General features: G+C 43.4%; 1 long non-coding RNA gene across 1 annotated transcript; it reads left to right on the forward strand.

The window, feature by feature from the left end:
* Window positions 1-7669: 7669 nt before the first annotated feature.
* On the forward strand, window positions 7670-9828 carry LOC142072019 (uncharacterized). The gene is made up of 2 exons (XR_012668301.1): window positions 7670-7752; window positions 9651-9828. It is a non-coding gene; the product is annotated as an uncharacterized LOC142072019 (long non-coding RNA).
* Window positions 9829-19331: the final 9503 nt, after the last annotated feature.

The following is a 19331-nucleotide window of genomic DNA, read 5'->3' on the forward strand; positions in this document are numbered from 1 at the left end:
GAATGGGTTACTTGGGAGGTGGTGGAATCTCCATCCATAGCGGTTTTTAAGGGCCAGCTTGACAAAGCCCTGACTGGGATGATTGGGGTTGGGCCTGGTTTGAGCTCTCGAGGTCTCTTCCAACTCTAATCATCTATGATTCTCTCTGCCCCCACCTTTCTCCCTGGAGCTGAGCCGCCTGGGACTGGTGTAGAAGTCTGGCCAGTCTCAGCCAATTGATGGGGGGGGAGCTTCACCTATGCTGACCCGGGAAGGGCACAGTTGGTGTATGTGTAGGTGCAATAAAATTTAATAAATTGAGAACAAAACTTACGAAATTTTTAATGTATTTGTGTAAAAGTTGTGTGGGGTTTTCTGCACTGATTTTGTTGCAGAATAAAAATTCTATTATTTGGAACAGGAATTCATCTTTATTAGTTCACAACAGATGCTGCCAGGTACTCAGCAGCTCTAAAAGAAACCAATTACCTTTCACTGCACAGTGTCACACCATTCGTAGGACGATTCACAAACAAAATTAATCAGTGCATTGACAATGTTGTATTCCTACATGTACAGCAATCACTACATGATTCCTGCCAGGCCACAAAAGAGCAGGGCCAGATAGAGCACACTACTATAGCTCACTGTTAAAATGGTCTTTCGAAACCTCCCTCAATTGTAGAGCTCTGTTTTGAGCTCTTCTAACAGCCTTTGTATCTGGCTGGTCAAATTCAGCAGAAAGGCACTCCACCTCCAGCCAAGGGGAAACTTTTCCCCCTTTGTGTCACAGATATCGTGCAGGACATAACAGGCAGCTATAATCATTGGGTCTCAGTGAGAAAAATATCCCAATCTTGTGAGTAGCGATTCATGGTCCTGCACACTTGTATCACAATGGCGTCTGCAGTGGATTTCCCAACTCCAGATTGATTCCTGACTCACCATAATCAGGCATTGCAAGTTTCCAAAATGTGATCGTCCCTCGTTTCTCCACTGTCAGTGCAGCTCAGGTTTTGGTGTCCCTGGGCTGTAGGGAGCTTGATGCACAGATCCAGGAATGTGGCCTTGAGCATCCAAAAATTCTGCAGTCACTGCTTGTCATTCCAAACCTGCATTACAATGCAATCCCACTGGTCAATGCTTGGGTTTTGGGCCCAGAAATGGTACTCCACTATCTGCAGCGGCTCCGAGACTGCCACCAACAACATTGAATTGGTTCCTGCTGTGTCTGACAGCAATCTCACCTCCAAGAACTCATCATGTTCCCCACTCATTGGGTTCTTCTTGCGGCTCTGCAAATACTCCAGGATAGGGTTGCCAACTGTCTAATCACACAAACCAGAACACCCTTGCCCTGCCCCTTCCCTGAGGCCCTGCCCCTTCCCTGAGGCCCTGCCCCGCTCACTCCACCCCCCCTCCCTCCGTCACTTGCTCTGCCTCACCCTCACTCACTTTCACCAGGCTGGGGAAGGGGGTTGGGGTGCAGGCTCTGGGCTGGGGCCGAGGGGTTCAGAGTGTGGGAGGGGGCTTTGGGCTGAGCCTGGGGCAGGAGGTTGGGGTGCAGGGTGCAAGCTCTGGGAGGGAGTTTGGGTGCAGGAGGGCGCTCAGGGATGGGGCAGGGAGTTGGGGTGCAGGAGGGGGTGAGGGGCGGCTTCAGGGTGGCTGCGCAGCAGGGCTAAGGCAGACTCCCTGTCTGCCCTGGCTCCGCTGCCAGAAGCGGGGGCATATCCATGCAGCCCCTGGTGGGGGGGGGGGGGGTGTGAGGGGTGGGGCAGGCAGCTCTGCATGCTGTTTCCTCCTGCAGACACCATCCTGGGAACTCCCATTGGCTGAAGTTCCCGGCCTAAAATCTCCTAGTTGGGTTTCAGTAGCCTCCGGGAGATAGCGCCTGATTCTGGGAGACTCCCAGCAAAACTGGGAGGGTTGGCAGCCCTACTCCAGAGCTGTGCACCCTGTGCTTGCAATGCTTATGACAATAGTGCAGCACTGTGCAGGTTCCGTGATTGTGTCAGAGATGGCGGACAGTGAGGATGTAACTTGAGTTGACATAATTTTGTAGTGTAGACAGGGCCTGAGAACTGAGTCCATGTAGAGATCTCACAACCAAAGGTTTGCTCCCTCCACTTTCTGATGAAGCTTTTCAACCCAGATTGGGAATGTCACTGAGCTTGCTGTATACTTATTAAAGGCTCCTCAGTGTAAATACAAAATATTCCATATTCCTTTGATGCGCACATCTACCATTGACACATTTTTATTTCTCCTGATGTTGCAGAATATTAGCAAACAAAAATTATGTTTAGTGACATTTCAGTTTGCAGCAGAACACATCCCATCCACCAAAAATACCTTAAATAACTAACAATAAGAAGCTAAGGGGAAAAAACTTCTGCATTCCGTTTCTCCTTCATATTGCTTCCAACACTGTCAATAACACACTCCACATCCATGTCCATAAGATACCCAATGTCATCAAACTTGCTGTTTAATGCAAAACATTAACAGTGACCTTATATGCTTTTTATACCAACAGATCAGCCCATCTGACCATCACACATTCCACACAGTTGGGAATGTGTGCACATGGTAGAATCTGTTTATAGTGAAGTCAAACAGGGTGTAAAAAGCTAGGTTAGATAGCCACATTTCAAACACCAGCGTCTGTGAAGTATCCATTGCACATGCAAAGCCCAGTTTTGCACAATAAGCCTGGCAACTGCATGTGCATATAGGTTCATATAAGTACGTAAATAACTTACCTGATACTGAAAAGTGCTGGTTTAAGAGAAGCAGCCGTGTTAGTCTGTATCCGCAAAAAGAACAGGAGTACTTGTGGCACCTTAGCGACTAACAAATTTATTAGAGCATAAGCTTTCATGGGCTACAGCCCACTTCATCAGATGCATAGAATGGAACATATAGTAAGAAGATATATATACAGACAGACAGGGCCATCCTTAGGATTTATGATGCCCTAGGCAGGATTATTAAACTGGTGCTACTATGCCTGACTTGTTCTTAGCAACACAAACATAAGCTTACAATATTGGAAAACTTGCCACGTGCACTTTATTAACAACAATTTAACTTAATTAAGCACACTGTACTGTTGATGGACTAGCATGAAAAGTAGCGCTATAGAAAAAATTCTGATTTATTGAAAGAATGATGCAAATAATATAATTTTTTAAATTTGTGAACATTTTATTGGAAATTTCTATGAAGAGGCATTGAAACAAGGATTTGTTTTTAATTAAAAGGGATCTTTCTGGCTTTTTTGGCTGCAAAATCGGTAATAATGTCATCATATGACAAAGACAAAGTGATGTCTTGTTCGATTGCAAGAATAGCAAGACCAGTCAATCATTCCTGACTCATTGTAGAGCAGAGATAGTTTTTAATGAGCTATAGTTTTGAGAAACTCCGTTCTTCTGATGCTACTGTTACAGGAATTGTCAGTAGAATACGAGTGGCAATGTACACATTAGGATATATGTCAACAAGTTTGCTGATATGAATAAACTGTACAATGTCCATCACCGATTTTGCATGTGGCAACATTGATGACAATGTACTCAATTCTTCATACAGTTCAAGTCGATTTAAATCAAACCAATCACTGTACTTCAGGAGGCTCTCTAGGTTCTTGCACTTCGTCGTTTCCTGCTCTTGTTTTCCTATTTCGTTGAATTTAGTTATGTCATACAAAAATCCAAACTGTTCATGGTGTGCTTGTAAGGTATTAAACCTTTCATCAATAGCAGATATTGCTTTATCCATCACAACATTAAAAAATTCATCCTCAAATTTCTTTTCTGGATCGTCTATGGGCTCACCTGCGCCTTCATATTCCGCTTGCCGTTTTTTCCTTGAAACTCGTGTCACGTTCAGACATGGAAATTTTGGTTCTACACTGAGTGCCTGCACAAGCTCTCTTGCTGTAACCTGTGCTTCTCTGAATCCATTTTCTCTGTATTTCACTAAAAAGTCTCGTGTGTTGTCTAGTAAGGTAAGTGTTGAATCAAACTGCATCATTGGACTCTGCATTATTTTGCTTACACTTGAGATTTTAACAAGAATGTCATACCAGATTATGACAGATGTTAGAAACTTGAAGCTGGATATTTCAGAGGCGAATGACTGTGCTTCACTTTTAGCTTTTGGGTCTCTGGCTTCTTCCAAAATAGCAACCAGTGCTTCATAGGCTTCTTCAGATTGATATCTCAATGTTTTTGCACTTTCTACCCTGCTTTGCCAGTGTGTCTCAGATAGAGGCTTAACGGTAATACCATTGACATGTGCTTTGAATATTTGCCATTTGTTGAGTGGAAGCTGAAAAGAGCACGTAAATGCGTTGCAGCAAACCAAAAAAAGAAATAGCTTCTACAGAAGACTTGGCCATATCACACAAAATCAAATTAAGGCTGTGGCATGCACATGGAACAAAAAAGGCTCGTGGATGTTCTGCCAGCAATCTAGCTTGCATGCCAGAAATGCATCCTCTCATATTGGCACCATTATCATAGCCTTGTCCTCAAATGTTCATTACGGACAATCCCATTCATTTTAGTTCATCAAGGAGATCTTGAAGAAGTCCAAAACCTGTAGTGTCCTCTACTTCTAAAAATGTGATAAATGAGTCCTTAACCGTAATCTGTGCTGAATCACTAATGTTGACAAATCTCAGTTCTGACCTCATCTGTTCTTGATGACTTATGTCCGGAGTGCAATCTAGAATTACGGCAAAATATTTTGCCACAGTAACCGATGAAACAATTTTTTCTCTCACTTTATCACTCATTAGCATGATCAGTTCATTTTGAATTCTTGGTCCCAAATATTGGTCATGGATTTCATTTTCAGTTACTCTTCAGAGATGTTCACTCATCACTGTGTCAAATTTTCCCAGTGGTTGTACAAGGCCCAAAAAATTGCCATTTTGGAGCTGGAATAATTTCTCAACACTTCCTCTAAAAGCTAGATTGTTTGTTGATAGATATTCAACAATAGATAATAGACGTTAAAGAACACGACGCCAATGACTCCAGCAATCTTTGATTTTGGGCATCAAGAGTTGTCTGATTTTTTAACCTTACACTCAGCTCACACCATTTGTGCATACTTTCAATGTGGTGTTGTGCCTTTTCATGTTGCGGTAATATGTGACTAAGATTTTTCCAATCATTAATACCCATGGTCACTATCTTAAAATTGCAACTATTGAAAAGCTTGCATGGGAAACAAAATATAGCATTCTTGCATTTAGAGTACACAAGCCACCGTCTGTTCACAATTTCACCATTAGAAAGTCTTTTGTCGTAATTATTTTCTGTGAATTTCCTACCTCTAATGTCTTTAGGATATTCAAGACCTTTTATTCTCCCAGGGCCTTTCTCAAGTATAATGGAATGGAATTCGTTGTTTAAAGATTGCGGCCATATGCCAATGTCATCTATATCCCATGCTAGTACAGTTTCGACTGTTGTAATTTCTTGTTTTGTGTCTGCATCTGTTTCAAATGATTGTTCTGTGTGTTGTTGCATTTCTTGAGCTTCGTCTGCATAAAAATTTTCTTCAGCAGTTACTTGATGATCTTGATCAACTTCGTTGTTTTCATGATGTACAAACTTAAGTATAGAACCCTTCTGTGATTGTACAGCTAATCCTTTTTCATCTTTCCGTTTTCTTTTTTGTGACCTGGAAAGTTGTTTTTGATATGACATAACTTATAAGGGTGTTTTTTAAAGAAATAACTGTTTAAATTATCAGATTATCAGAAATATTATCTAAAATAAGATAGTCATGAGCCTGTGACCTTGAGCTAGTGTGAAGACCCCTCACAAGGCGCTCCACCCTGACTGAGACACAGTAGAGTTGGAAGCCCATGTCATTTTTACAAAGCCACTTTTTAGTTTTAAATTTATAGTGGGCATCAGTCTTAATGTTAGTTACAACTCTATAGATCAATGGCATTATCCAGTTTAATAAGCTGGGTTTCCAAACAATGGCAAAATATAACCCTAGTTTTACTCCGAGATAAAGCACAAAGTGACCAAAATGAAGTTAGCACAGAATCATCTCCTCTCGATTAAGGCAGCACAGAAATGCGACAGAAGTCCTATTGTGCCTTATTTTTGTTTGGAAAGGCATTAGCAATAGCAGCTCATTTTGGGCACAGCCAGAAATACATGATAAATCACTGCCTCTAAAGTTCCATCAAAAACTGACATTTTCACAGCCTCTAGCATGATCTTCTACACAGATTCTTCACAAGGAAGTATCCCTGGCCTTTTAACTCATATTAACCATGTATTTACTTTATGAAACTTGGATAAAACATTGTGAAAACGTAAGACATTGGCTGCCCAACCTCTGGGCTGGCAAAAGCTCTACTGACTCACTGGGGAAAAAAGCAAGAAAATCTTAGTATAACATATGGTCACTCTGTACACTAGGAAGGAGAAGAGCATATTACAGTTGTTGGAGGGCTCTCTTTAGCAGTGACGGAGCTATTGGAAAGCCAGTCAATATTTTTTGTTTCGCTGATGAAAACTGGTCGACTCCCTGCCCCAAACCAAACTTGTCACAAATAATTGTCAACAACTTAATTTTCTGTTTTTTGGCTAAGATATTGATGTTTTAAAATAAAATATTGAAATTGGATTCAGGATTGTTAGCAAGCATTTTTGGCAAACAAAGTTGTGAAATGACCTAAATGGCAACACAGTACTGCTTTCATGCTTGGCTCACTCACCTCCGCCCCTACCCCCCAGCCTGCTGGTCCAACAGCTGCAGTAGAGGAGGAGATAGGTGGAAAACTGCGGTACCCCGAAATCCACTTCTTGGGGGGCAGAGTAGCAACAGCAGCAGCAAACCCTCAGGTCCGATCACAGGCCAATGGGCACCACTGCCAGCCCAACGGACCATGGTGAAGTTAGCACAGCATCTGATCTCAGGGATGGGGCACCCACGGAGTCACAGCAGCTCATGCTGCCCTGCGCAGCTCCTCCCCCCCCCCCCAGATGAGATGGATCGCTGCCAGCCTGGGGGAGAGACACGCTCCCCAGCTAGGGTGACCAGATGTCCTGATTTTATAGGGCCAGTCCCAATATTTGGGGCTTTGTCTTATATAGGTACCAATTACCCCCACCGAGGGTGACCAGACAGCAAGTGTGAAAAATCGCGACGGGGATGGACGGTAATGGAGCCTATATAAGAAAAAAGAAAAGGAGTACTTGTGGCACCTTGGAGACTAACTAATTTACAGCTGTAGCTCACAAAAGCTCATACTCAAATAAATTGGTTAGTCTCTAAGGTGCCACAAGTCCTCCTTTTCTTTTTGCGAATACAGACTAACACGGCTGTTACTCTGAAACCTGTCATTATATAAGAAAAAGACCCAAAAATTGGGACTGTCCCTATAAAAGTGGGACATCTGGTCACCCTACCCCAAACCCCATCCTGATTTTTCACACATGCTCTCTGGCCCAGCCAGCTGCCTGTGACCCTTCCAATCCTGGCTGGCTGCGGAGGAAGTGAGTTACTTTCACTTTCATTCCTCAGCATGCAGCCAGTCAGCCCCCCCTTCCCCTCACCCAACCCAGCCCTGCCGGAGGGGAGGGGGGAGAGAGGGGTGCTCCATGGGGGGCGGGAACAGGGAGGTGCTCCGTGTTGGGGGGAGAAGAATGGAGGTTATGGGGGGCAACAAAGGATACTGCAGCCTCTGAGCCTGCCTCACCTCATGCCGGGGGGAGACAGTTACACTCACAGGTGAGTTCCTCCTCGCCCCGCCCCTACCCCCTCCCCTTCCGTTCCCTTCCCAGAGACCCCAGCAACCAATCTCCTCCCTCAGACTGTGCTGCATTCGGCTCCCTCTAGGACCCAGCAGCGTCTGTCCAGACTCCCAGCACAGTGTGCCCTAAGCAGAGTGGTGCCCTACGGGGCTGCCTATTCTGCCTATGGCTAAGGACGGCCCTGCATACAGTTAGGTTGGAAGTTGCCATACAAACTGTGAGAGGCTAATTAGTTAAGATGAGCTATTATCAGCAGGAGAAAAAAACTTTTGTAGTGATAATCAGGATGGCCCATTTAGACAGTTGACAAGAAGGTGTGAGGATACTTAACTTAGGGAAATAGATTCAATATGTATAATGATCCAGACACTCCCAGTCTCTATTCAAACCCAAGTTAATGGTATCTAGTTTGCATATTAATTCAAGCTCAGCAGTTTCTCCTTGGAGTGTGTTTTTGGAATGTAAGGATGTGACCGTAGCTTCCCAGTTTATGGCTGCCTCTGCTGCTTAGCCAAAAGCCTGAGCCTAAGAACAGGGCCTCAGACTGTCACAGTAAGAGAAGGCCCTTACACCGGCAGACAGTGATTTTGATTCTTTCTTTTACACCTCTATAACTAGCTAAGTGATAAGAATACATCTAAATTCTTAGAGTATAGGCCTTGTGCTGAGCACCTATCTACTTCTATTGAATGACTGTGTGCTTAGCCTGTTAGAACAGCAGGCCCCTAAATCTGTACCCCTAAACATTGACCTAGGAGCCTATTTTTGAAAACCTTTGCTGTTAAACTAGTGACCTATTTTCTAATGAATAAATAAAAATTAAAGCTGAAGTACTGATCAGCTACAAAATATCCTTTGATTTCATTGGCTCACCATTGGCCGGCCTCCCTTCTCTCTCTCTTTCAGAACCAATGTATGTTTGTTCAAATGTTTACACTTGGTCTTCTTGCCACAGCTGTTGTACCACTAAGGCCTGGTTTCCCTGGAGCGGGAACATCTCTCAGGGGCTATTTTACTTGAGAAGCTATTAGCCAGTCTAAACAGAATGTCCATATGATATGGAATCGAAACTAGGCAGCAAAAAAGATCCAGAGACAAAAAAAGGAAAAGGAGACAAAAACCACCACTTTTTCCTGAAAGTACAATAAGCAATGCAGAAAGCAAGGTTGTTTAGCACTCCAGTTTATAAGACAGACAGTATCTATCTAAGTTAACTACCTTGAAGAGCTCTTGAAAAAAAATGTTTTATACTATCTGCTTACAAGATTAGGAGTAGAAAGAACAAATCAGCAGTCCTTCAAATGAACCTAATGTTTCCTGGATATAATAGTTGGCAGGTTTGGAGTAGGTCGGAAGAAAAGAAAAAGTGCCAGAAAATTTGATGTACCCTCATATCCATTTTATGCCTCTTATCACCAGGCAGCTGAAAAGTGTCTCTTGCTAATCTGTTTGTTTGAGTGAGAAGAAGGTATATTTCAGTCTCCTGTGGTTGCTGTGGAATTGATTCTCTTGGAATAAATTAGCATAACACTTACTGAAAAATACAAAACTCATCAAATATTATATTGCAAAATGGCACGAGCATAAAAAAGAGCAGCCTGTGTGCCTCCAATATAGAGATGTGGCCTATGGACTCAGCGTACCTTCAAGCTGAATGTGGCCGTAGCATAGGTTAGAGAAACTCCATGGGCCACTTTTGTTCTGCATTCTACACTTGAGTGACCTCTGGCATATGCTGTTACTCTGTTCCCGAGCACACAGCTTGGTTCCCCATACTTTATTCTATGTTGTTTTGTGCTTCAGCAAGAATTTCTCTTCAAACCTACTACAGGTGTGGAGTATATACAGCTTGCACTAATCATGACTTCTTTTCAGTGTACAGCATCTTCAAATGGAAAGAAATCCCCCTTCCTACTGGAGAGGCAGCTGCCATTTTGTGTCCACAAGCGATCTGCTACTTAGTAGGCACACGCTACGTGATCTGACCCTGGGCCTTTACTTTTGTTCTTTCCTATATGGCTGTATCACAAAATAAAGGTCATTTTGACTGAAAGGGCATGGCTGGCTCTTTGTGCATGCAAAACATACTACACTGGAAATGAAGCTCTTTCATCTTCGCATTAGGGCTACTCATGCATCACCCTGAAAGTGTAGGATTTTGAGTGAAGCTACTTGATATAAAATAGAAGGCTTTGGATTAAAAATGGGTGTCAATCTAGAGGAATTCCATGTTGTTTAGTTTTGGTAAACAAATAGCTTCAAGATCTAACAGCTTGTCTACATGGGAAAATTTCACAGAATACCTACATCAGAGTAATTATTCCACTACAGTTCTACCAGTGTAAATCCTTTGACAAGCAGTTATTTTGGAATAAAATCTATTCTGGAATCAGAGTGGTAGCCCTGTTAGTCTGTATCAGCAAAAAAACCGAGGAGTACTTGTGGCACCTTAGAGACTAACAAATTTATTTGAGCATAAGCTTTCGTGGGCTAAAACCCACTTCATCTGATGCATGCAGTGGAAAATACAGTAGGAAGATATATATACACAGAGAACATGAAAGAATGGCAACACCCATTTTTTCATGTTCTCTCTGTGTATATATATCTTCCTACTGTATTTTCCACTGCATGCAACCGATGAAGTGGGTTTTAGCCCACGAAAGCTTATGCCCAAATAATTTTGTTAGTCTCTAAGGTACCACAAGTACTCCTTCGTTTTTTTCTATTCTGGAATGGGGTTTATACTGGTATAACTGTAGTGGAATAATTATTCCTGTATAGCAATGCTGGGAAATTTCTTCATGCAGACGTGTCTAAGAATATGCCATGTGTGTGTGACTAGAGAATAAAACCTTTAAGAGCCAGATCCTGCCCCCTCTTGCGCAACAGCAGAGCAAGAATCAGGTTTGGGGGCCTGATCAAAAGCTCATTGACTCTAATAAATACACTCTGATTAACTACAGTAGGTTTTGGATCAGACCCTCTATGCTCACAAAGCACTAGAGAAGATGACCTGCACCAATGCCCCAAGGAGAAACTGTGTGCCTTCTAACGGGAGGTAATCAATAATCTCTCTGCTAGCTACCTTTCCTGCTTGTAGCTACAGCATTCATGAGTAAGGAGTATATGTTGCTCCTTTAGCCCCAGGAAACATCCACCTAGGCCACCCTGTGAAATCCTGCTCTGGCTAGCAAATTTTGTGCCTCAGATGATGCAGCTGCCAGTGTCCCTTCTCCCTCTCTCAGTGCTGGCCCTATATTTTTAAGGACTATGCAATAAATAGCATGGCGGATGACAGAGTGGGATATCCAAAAAGCCTGGGAGTTTTACCATGAACTTTAAGATAAGCAGAGTTTGCCCAAGACCGAGCCCACTGAAAATCTCACCATTAGCTGGTATTTGACATATATTTATTGTCCTATTAAAATTGAAACATCAGATTTAAAGGGCGAGAAATTTATGTGTGTTATTTCAATAACAAGCGAGTAGTTCAAGCTTATATTTAGGATTAAGTATAAAGTGATAAATGCAGGAAATTAAGAATCTACAATAGGGCATACAAATCATGTATAACAACACTCTGTATTAATTCTAAATTTTTGGACTATTCTTCTTTTGATAATACACACATACAACTCCCACTAAGATTAATGACAGTTGTATTCATGAATTAAGGGGAGAATAGATCAATCAGTGTGTACTTGGAAACCTCAAAATGTTGTCAAAGCAAAACAGCTTTTCATTTCCACTACCCTCTTTCATGATACACCGTCTCTGAATGGGGAAGATGGTAAAGGGCAAACATTTTGGCTGCCTGAAAGAGGAGAATAACATAAGTTTACAACACTAGCTGCTGAAAGTTCACGGAAGGTATGGGAACAAGTTTTCTGCTTGTACTCTTTAGCAACTGGCATTGAACCTTTCATGAAGGAGAGTGGAATGGACACCATTAGTGTAAAAAGGTTAAAAAAGAAATGGAGAAAGGAATGGATACTAGACAAATTTGAATTCACTTTCTCCTATTTCTTGAGGATTATATTAGTTCATATTCTATCAAATATTTGTCTAGCATAACAGCAGGCAGTGCAATTGCATTGTGCTGAAAAGCTTGCTAGTCATCATAAGCACTTCATTTTTCTGCAGACAGATCAGTTTTGGGATGTGACCAGTTGTCCAAGAGGGAAAAAAATTTAAGCAGCTGAGTAACTAAGTTGCATCAACTCCTGATATGCTCTTGATCACAGGAAAGGAGATGAGCATTGTTAAATAAACTCAAAATGTAGTCAATTTCCACCTCTAAAAATAGCAAAGGGAGATGATTTAGTCTAATTCTACAAATAGAAAATGCACCAATTTAACTAAATCAGTTTCTAAATTTATTTAATTAAATCGGTGTAACCACCGTGGTCACTAGTGGGTTCCAGACTGCCTTTTTTCAATTAAACTTAATTTCTGTAACAAACCAAATGAAATAGGTATTAGCCACTCTTAAATAGTACTACAGTCTGCAAAACTTTCTCTACTATATACAGAAATAAAAAAGAAAGAAAATCTTGCCCAGACTAAACACTGAAGGAATTCTTTCTTCTGTGTACTATAGTAATGTAAGCAGTGTCAGGATGAGCTCCACCCTGACATCTGGTGGTGAGGTGTGGCAAGTTGTGGAAAAGAACTTCAAGGGCCGATCTTATTTGCATAGGCACACCCACCCCACCTAGAATGAGGCCATAGCTGCCCAGATGGTCACTCTGGCTGCTGCGGGATCCCCAGTGTCTCTGTTATTGGGGCAGGAAGAATAAATTGTTGTTACGCTGATTATGGGAACTGTGCTTGGAACTGTACTTGGCCTTTTGTTATGATGGAGGGACTCACCATCAACTAAGTAGCACTCACTAGGCAAGGGTCATGGGTTTTAAAACTCTGTGAATTGAGAGAGGCTGGGGACAAGTATTAATACTTGGTGGCATGGGCCCCTTGGTGAGGGCCTTACATGCTAATTGCACTTCCTCCTCTCTCCACTATGGAATATCAGAGCTAATTTTGATTCTATTCGGAGTCTAGTTACAGGCTGCTGAGCTCACTTTGGGCTAATAGTGCACCAGCACTGAGGCTTCCCCTACTACAAGCTGAATTCACCAAAGAGCTGAACTGACTAAGAAATCACTGAGCATTGTGTTAAGTAGTGGGGGGAGCCTAAAGATATATTGTGGAGCAGTTTGCGGGACGGCTGGAGTGCCTTGTGGACAGGCTGGTGGAGCAGTTTGTAGGACGGCGGGAGCTGCTGGTGGGACGCGAAGCAGTTTGTGGACCGGCTGATGGAGCAGTTCGTGGGATGGCGGGAGCTGCTTGTGGGCCACGGAGCTGAGCAAAGGAGTTCGTGGGGTGGCTGGCAGAGCGGAGGCCTATGGAACTGTGGGGCGGTCAGCTTCAGATCATGTAAGGTGCCTCTTACCCCCGTCCCATCTCCACCCAGGTTGGGAGGTAACGCTCCACAGATAAACTTTCGAACTCTGGGGCTGCCCTGACCAGGGACAGAGACTTTTGGGTCATTGGACTTTTGGGACTTTGGGTGATTTGGGGTTGCTGGACTCAAGAACCAAAGGGAAAGGGGCATGCCCCAATTTGCTTGGGGTGGGTTTTTTGCTCATGGGTTGTGTTATGAATCCTGTTGGTGGTGTTTCCCCAACATAATGCCACATTGTTTCTCTCTGTTATTAAAAGGCTTTTTGCTACACTCAGACTATGTGCTTGCGAGAGGGGAAGTATTGCCTCTTGGAGGCGCCCAGCAGGGGTGCTATATATTTGTCCCAGGTCACTGGGTGGAGGCTCGAGCCGGTTTGCATTGTGTTATTGGAATGGATCCCCTAGATATTGAACCCGGCCGGCCCTTGTTGCTGCCAACGCTGACGGGCAGAAGGGTGACAGTAAGAACTTTTGGAGTTTAAGATACCAATGTACACCTCTCAAGTTCATGCTGATGAACAGGCTAGTTAATGTTTAACTGAAACACTAAAACCATGCAGGAATGTATGCAGTTAACTCATTGCAAAGCCTCTGTTGACAATGCCCAATGCCATTGGTTCACAAATGGCACTCCCTTTGGCCATCAAACTGCATCACAGCCCTTGGCAAGACAGCATGTGCAACAGACTCTTTTCAAAAGAAAATTGAGACTCTTGTGAGACACAAAGCACCTCCTTAAACTTAATGAACAGTATCTAGCTGAAGAAGTGAAAGCTTAAATTAGGCTGCTATAAATATCGACAATCCCAATGTCAAATCTGAGTGAGATTCAATTAACTCAGATTGGTCCCACAAAAACCATATTCTGAAAATCAGATAATAAAGGGATGATACATGGGTTTTTTAATTAGGCATTTTGATGGTAGATCAGTGGTGTGAGAAACAAAATGTCTTTTCTCTTTGAATGCAACAGCTGCTTATAAGGGCTTCTTGAAGTCACCATGAAACTTGAGCCACACTGGAGGCAAGACTCAGAAACAAAATAGCCCTAAAAGAGCAGCTGTGTCTAGGAGCTCAGCACTGGTACTAGTGCTGTTAAATTTTCAACTCTGCACTCACACAGTGAGTGTTTCGGTCTCAGATAAAGCTCTGTTGACTCTACAAGCTCTGTACAAGCCTGAGCAAAATTAGAGGAACTTTTAAACACTCACCTGATTGGAAAGCTCAGTTTACTTATTTATCTATTTCTACTTTTCAAGACAAGCCCATCAGACATGCAAATGATGAGAATATCCCTCAAACAGGTGATTGACGAGAGAGAAGCCTCACTGATGAAGGCTCATCCTTTCATGTATTTATACCTGCTCCTGTATGTTTTACTTCATACATCTGATGAAGTGGGTTCTAGCCCATGAAAGCTTATGCCCAAATAAATTTGTTACTCTTTAAGGCGCCACAAGGATTCCTCATTTTTTTTGCTGATACAGACGAACACGACTCTCACTGAAACCTGTCACTGATGATTAGCGAGACAGCATTTGACATTGCGATCTCAAGAGCACTGATTAGTCTACAACACAAACTTGACCCATCTTTTAGCCAGTGCCTTGCCCTGCCTCAGGCAGTAAGTAGAGGCCACCAGGGAGATTTTCAGTGTGTTGCCTGCCCCTAAGTAACAGGGCAAAAATACAAAAGCAAGAGCCATTGCCAAGTTCATAGCTGGTTTTGTGAGTGTTGCTGCTGCACATTTATCATGAGAGGGATAACACATAAAAAACCTTCAGTTTAAAATTAGTCAGTCATTCTCTCATTAAATATAAAAAGAGGAACTTTTTTTTTAAATGCAGATGCCCTGAAACTGGCCCCTGAACTGGCCTTAGACTACCAGCAGGCAACTTACTTCTCATTTGGTTTGTTAACTTGGATGTTAAGCATGCCTGGTTTCTGTCAGAGCTTTGTCGAAATCAAGCTCACCACAAAGTGTTTTGATTTTGACAAACTGGCAAAATCTTACAGAAAAATATTTCAGTGGAATTTTTCCAACCAGCTGTACACAAAATATGGTCAAATCAAAGCCAGTTTTCACCCTAACGTTTAAAGACACTCCTCTACAGTGAAAGTGTACTAGCTAGAAACTGGCTAGATTGTCGGGCTCAACGGGTAGTGATAAATGGCTCCATATCTAGTTGGCAGCCGGTATCAAGTGGAGTACCCCAAGGGTCGGTCCTGGGGCCGGTTTTGTTCAATATCTTCATAAATGATCTGGAGGATGGTGTGGATTGCACTCTCAGCAAATTTGCGGATGATACTAAACTGGGAGGAGTGGTAGATACGCTGGAGGGGAGGGATAGGATACAGAAAGACCTAGACAAATTGGAGGATTGGGCCAAAAGAAATCTGATGAGGTTCAATAAGGGTAAGTGCAGGGTCCTGCACTTAGGACGGAAGAACCCAATGCACAGCTACAGACTAGGGACCGAATGGCTAGGCAGCAGTTCTGCGGAAAAGGACCTAGGGGTGACAGTGGACGAGAAGCTGGATATGAGTCAGCAGTGTGCCCTTGTTGCCAAGAAGGCCAATGGCATTTTGGGATGTATAAGTAGGGGCATAGCGAGCAGATCGAGGGACGTGATCGTTCCCCTCTATTCGACATTGGTGAGGCCTCATCTGGAGTACTGTGTCCAGTTTTGGGCCCCACACTACAAGAAGGATGTGGATAAATTGGAGAGAGTCCAGCGAAGGGCAACAAAAATGATTAGGGGTCTGGAACACATGAGTTATGAGGAGAGGCTGAGGGAGCTGGGATTGTTTAGTCTGCAGAAGAGAAGAATGAGGGGGGATTTGATAGCTGCTTTCAACTACCTGAAAGGGGGTTCCAAAGAGGATGGCTCTAGACTGCTCTCAATGGTAGCAGATGACAGAACGAGGAGTAATGGTCTCAAGTTGCAGTGCGGGAGGTTTAGATTGGATATTAGGAAAAACTTTTTCACTAAGAGGGTGGTGAAACACTGGAATGCGTTACCTAGGGAGGTGGTAGAATCTCCTTCCTTAGAGGTTTTTAAGGTCAGGCTTGACAAAGCCCTGGCTGGGATGATTTAACTGGGAATTGGTCCTGCTTTGAGAAGGGGGTTGGACTAGATGACCTTCTGGGGATCCTTCCAACCCTGATATTCTATGATTCTATGATTCTATGTATTTACTGCCAAAATTCAATTTTCTACCCCTAAGTCATTTTGGTGCTGGAGCTGGTCAAAAAGTCTCATTTTTCCATAGCAGGGGAAGCATACGTTTAGCCTCTCCTCAAAATGCTGCACCATTTTTTTGTACATACATGCATACTATCCCAATGCAAAGCCCAAGCCTTGAAAATGAGCATCTGAAAACAGAGGCTTAGACTGGAAGTTATTATAAAATCTTAACTACAACAGTCCTTGCCACTCCCACTAGAAATAATATTTTCCACTTCTATAGTACTTTCCATCTGAAGCTCTCAAAACAAGTTACATTCACTAATCAAGTCCCACAACACTCAGGAGACTTAAGGAAGAGTCATCCTCACATGATACACAGTGATACCAAAAGAGAGTGGTTGTTAGTTACCCATCATTATGTAGCAATTAAAGGCCACAATGATGAAGAGAACCAAGCTCTTCCAAGAAGAGAAGTATCAGTCTTGTGCTTTAACTTCCAGACCAAATTCCATCACTTTGCAATCAGAAAACGACAAAAGTGAGGCTACTAACCACAAGTTTTAGGTTAAAAATATTGGTGGCCACTGATATCCCTTTGAAGCCTAATTTATCGTCTTCTCCCAGAGAAAGGAATCTAAATACAAAACTATGTCCTGATCATCAAAAGTCAATGCACTGCATTGCTCCCAGGTTAGCCAGGTTTATTCTAGAGTATTTCAATGACTTTCAGGTCTCAAGGGAAGGAACCGTTACCAAATGTAGAGCTATTTCCTTTTTTCTGAGCTGTCACTTTAGCACCAGCTGCAATGGTTAACATTTAGCAGCTCAGATAGTGCAGTGGCTCTGTGGTGGGAACTGTAAGAGCACAGATAGAACTAATCAAATAATGGGAGGGATAGAGAAGGACAACCACCCTTCGAAGAATCTTTGAGCTCAATTGTGCATTTATAGCAGTTTTAATGGAAGCCCAGAAAGCATTGCACCCCAGACAGCACAATGTCTCTTGGAGTGCAAACTACCTACCTATTTAGAAATTTTGGGTACTCATATGCCCACCCCATCCCCCACCCCACTGCAGTATCTGAGCACCTCACAATCTTTAATATATTTATTCTCACAACACTACTGTGAAGTATGAAAGTACTATTATTCCCATTTTACACCTGGGGAACTGAGGCACAGCGAGACTAAGTGACTTGTTCAGGGTCACACAGGAAGCCTGTTGCAGAGCAGAGAATGGAACCCAGGTGTTCCACAGCCCAGACTATCACCCTAACTTCTGGACAAGCCTTTCTTCTTGATCTGGAGCAGCACATGCTCCCTCCCGTTCCACAGTGGTCAGCAGACCGCAGAGTATCCCTCAAAGACTGCATTTGTGCCCAGCTTCTGTAGAGAGGTGCAAAGGGGATGGGGAAGGGCATTTCCTTGCCCGCTCTTCCTCCATTGTGCACCCATAAAGGAGTATGCACAATGGAGTCTTGTATTTGAGGGTGTTTTTCCCTTCAGCTGTAAGCATTCCTTCTTAAATCTGAAAAGGCCAGGACTCTTCACTATGTTTTTCTCCTAAGTGCCTGCTTTGTCTCCCCCTCTCTATTGCTCCTGAACTTTGCTTCTTCCTGCCCCTGGCTGGGTCACTGTAAATGCTGGCAGACAGTACTTACGGGGAGAAGCGCAGTGGAGAGCAGCACATTGCAGCCAGTTTAATTTTTGGAACCTGAGGGCTGAATCAGCTAGAAGAGAAGCAGGAAATCAAGACTCTCAGGGCATGGCTAAACTTGCAGATGTAGAGTGCTTTAAGTTAAACCAGCCTTCATTGAGCACAGTAAGGAAAGCACTGCAGTCTGTCCACACTGACAGCTGCAAGCGCACTGGTGTGGTCACATTAGCAGCTCTTGCAATGGCCACAGAGAGCAGTTCATTGTGGTAGCTATCCCAGCATGCAAGTGGCTGGAATGTGCTTTATAAATGTGGGGGTGGGGGGTGGGATGGAATATGACAGGGAGTGTGTTGTGTGTATGTGGGGGGAGAGAGAGTGGGTTTTTGCAGAGGCTGACAGCATGTCAGCATGCTGTCTTGTAAATTCAGACAGCAGCAGACCGCCCCCACCTCTCTCTCTCACACACACAGCATTTCACAGTAATGGTTGCTTTGTCTCGGAGCAGATAAGCAGCCAGCTGTCAGAAACGGAGCTTTCAAAGGGCATATCCGCATTCCTACAGTGATTCCAAAACAATGAGAAGAGTGGCCACTTGACTTAAGGGAATTATAGGATGTTTCTGGAGGCTGATCAGAGCACAGTAATGCAACACCTTGTTCACAGTGACGCCCCGGGCATTTCAGCTAAGGCGCATCAAGCGTTAATCTTCTCGCCGAGGTGGAGTACCAGGAGCACTCTAGCCATGGAGTCAGAGCGCTCTATGTGCCTTGCCAGTGTGGTCGGGTAGTGAGCTAGGGCACCCGGGGCTACTTTAATGCGCTCTAACTCGCAAGTGTAGCCAAGCCCGCAGTGTTGGCGTACCTTGCCAACAGCAAGACAATCAGCCAGAAGGAGGCTGGAATTTTTCCACTCTGAAGGACTGAAGGTAGCTGCAGGACTGTGTCAGGAATTGCCAGAAACGTAGCACAGCATCACTGGAAGATATAAAGACTTGATTCTTGTTCTGTTATGAAACTATCTGCCTCAAATGATTTCAAGTTATCAGCAATACACTGAGTGAGCCTGTCAATAGCAGTTGGATTGTGTTACTATTTGCATCCTGTTTTACAGGTACATAGTCTACAGTTTTCAGAGTAACAGCCGTGTTAGTCTGTATTCGCAAAAAGAAAAGGAGTACTTGTGGCACCTTAGAGACTAACCAATTTATTTGAGCATGAGCTTTCGTGATGAAAGTGATCACTT

This window comes from Caretta caretta, chromosome 5 (genome assembly GCF_965140235.1).
Source record: "Caretta caretta isolate rCarCar2 chromosome 5, rCarCar1.hap1, whole genome shotgun sequence".
Taxonomy (NCBI): domain Eukaryota; kingdom Metazoa; phylum Chordata; order Testudines; family Cheloniidae; genus Caretta; species Caretta caretta.